Source organism: Octopus bimaculoides, chromosome 3 (genome assembly GCF_001194135.2).
Source record: "Octopus bimaculoides isolate UCB-OBI-ISO-001 chromosome 3, ASM119413v2, whole genome shotgun sequence".
NCBI classification, from domain to species: Eukaryota; Metazoa; Mollusca; class Cephalopoda; order Octopoda; family Octopodidae; genus Octopus; species Octopus bimaculoides.
In genome coordinates this window covers 108,868,625-108,871,468 of record NC_068983.1, presented here as the reverse complement: position 1 = coordinate 108,871,468, position 2,844 = coordinate 108,868,625, and the positions used below count along the sequence as shown (strand labels likewise).

Sequence of the window (2,844 nt, the reverse complement as noted above, 5' to 3'; positions counted from 1 at the left end):
ATATATATATATATATATATATATATATATATATATATATATATATATATATATATATATATATATATATATATATATATATATATATATATATATATATACATATGTGTACATAAACACATATTACTGTTTGAGAAATGTGGCAAAATGATGCTTACACTCATTGACACCACGACAGATCCTTCTGAGCTTTGAGTGACAAGTCAGACAAAAAAATCTCTGCCTTGGTAAACAGTAAAGGTTTGGCTTTATTGAAGAGCAACCGACTGTAAAATGCCATGTCAAATAAGTCCTCACTCATCCCATATTGAAAGCCTTATTAAATATGGTGTTCCTTTCCTGACAGCATCCCTTGCAACCGTACATTATTAAAAAACAAAAAACACATAAATATAATCATAGCAGGCAAAATTCATTCAATAACATCAGTAGCATTATCATATGTGCATTTTTGTCTAGCTTCAGTCCATCAATAGGCAAGTGTTCACTGGCAACTATATACTATGAGAAAATCAGTGCTACTATTTTCCTAAATCACTGATGGTTGATATTTGTCTTAGTATGTGGTTGTCAGAAGATACATACTACTGATGATGCGTTTTCCTTTTTGTCTAATGATATGATTTCTAGATGTTTCATTTTATCATTTTTCTCTTTTAAGATGAATGCCTAAATGTAATAAAAAAATTACTTCTATCAAATACTGAGTGTGATGTTTATTTAAACACTTGTTTTCTGTCCTGGTTGAGGACTGTTTGTATATTTCTGTAGATATAACTACACATATTGTCAAGTTTCTGAATATATTCCATATCTGAGTTGACTGAAATGGAACTAGTAGTGGTATTAGTTTGTCCATAAATCCAGTTTAATCTTTTTATTAAGGGTTGGTTTATATTTATCCAGGATTGCTTTGCTAAGATTACCTAAATCCGACTTATTGGGGCATATCAATCTGACCTGGGTATTATGTAGATAATTATACTTATAGTCCTTAATAGCTATACAAAGTTTAATCGGTATAAATGGTTTGGTCCGGTCATCAATATTATACCGTAACATAATCTTTTTGGCCTCTAAGTTGATTGTTTTAAGGGTACTCCTAGGGACTACTTTATATTTTTTAAGGATTTCATCGTGGATAAGCTCATGGTAAGTGACAATGTTTATGTTATAGGTGTTTCGTGTTTTGTCTGAGTGTACTATTATTCCATTCTTCGATCTTAGCTCAAGAACAAAATCCTTGAGCTTCCTTTGGTACTTATTGTGTCTAAGGGGATGGTTCTTGAACTTAATGTCTTTAATAAAAGACCAGAGTTCCTTTTCAAAAGTTTCAAGGTGACTATTTGGTGGAGGCGTTTTCCTAGCTCTGAAAATTCTCATGGTAAAATCCTTATCGTCCATATTATTGTTGTTGATATTGGTGTTGGCTCTGGCATTGGTACTAGTATCAAGAGGAGTTTTTTTAAAGCTTTCTGTCATTGTGGTAGGCTATCCAACGAATTCTTTCAGTGAAATCAGTAAATTTAGAAATGAGTTCCTTGAGGCAAGTGTTCTTAGGAAGAATTGTTGGTATGTCCTTTAGGGATGGTCAGTCATAATTTTCTTCATTTTACTGATAGTATTCATTTTACTAATTATTGAAATTATCAGTATATGTTCATATGTATATGTATGTATACTAATGGTTTATATATATACTGAACAATATATAAGCAATATGGGGAGAAGAGATGTCAAGTGTAAACAAAGTTAGCAGTTATAATACTTGAGTTTACTTCGTTAGCATAGGTACCGCTCTTTGATAATCATGTTAGTATTTTCCTTATATACATTTTCTTGATAACTTCTTTTTTTAAACATTCTGCCTCTCCCCTTTAGATTGCATGTACCCATTAATAAATTGTAATATTCCCTAGACCATTACTAGCTCACTCTTTTACCTATGGACCTTGTAGCCCCCAGATGGTAAATTATATGCTTTTAACATATTGGGCTTCTAAGCATTTTTCTAGTCTGTTTTCTTTCCTTTTCCTTCTTCTCTCTGTTTATATTGTGTGCTCTCGTTTTTTACTCTGATGAAGCTCCATGCCTTAATTCAAATGTCCTATGAAGATGAAGAACTTTATTCTTGCATTCATTTATAGACAGCATTTTGGCAACGGATCGGAAATGGCCGTAAGATATGTCACCTATTTGTTATGTCATGCTTTGTATTAAAAAATAAGCTATAAATGTGTTTGTTAATCTGAGGTTTTCTCCATTTTCTGATTATATATACATATATATATAAGTCAGTAAATGGTGGGGTTGTGTTAATATCATCAATACACACAAAGTCTTTAAATGCAAAAGGCAACACAAAATCTTTGAAAAAACTCTTAACTAATGCCAAACTACACACACCACTTCCACCCCCATCAGTTCTTTTGCGCCAAAAATAAAAACCCTAAATTCCTTATATTCCCTTTCTATCAATGTAAAGACAGAATCTCTACACAAGAAAGAATCAACAAGGAGAATCTTTTTATAGAGAAATTCAAAAGACTCCTTAACATACAAACTCCTCGGTGACCATATTCCCTTCTCTCACCTACCCATGGAAATACATATAAATTTACTTCTTGTTTCTCTAAGAACAGACATAAACTTCCTGTTGACAAAGAGTCTAGAACTTCAACTAAAGAGTATAAACCCCACAGAATTGTCTTCCCTTACACACACTCCCTGTTTTGACACCACATTTCCTGTTTAACACATAAACTCTCAACCTTTTTTAAACAACACCATTCTTAATTTCATGCATCCTAATCTATCTAACAATTATCTACATGGATTACCATT

At 31.9% G+C, this 2,844-nt stretch overlaps 1 protein-coding gene across 1 annotated transcript in view; it reads left to right on the top strand.

Annotated features, from left to right (window-relative positions):
• Nucleotides 1–2,844, top strand: part of LOC128247330 (uncharacterized) — a 1,276,276-nt gene that overhangs the window by 911,853 nt on the left and 361,579 nt on the right. The window lies entirely within an intron of this gene.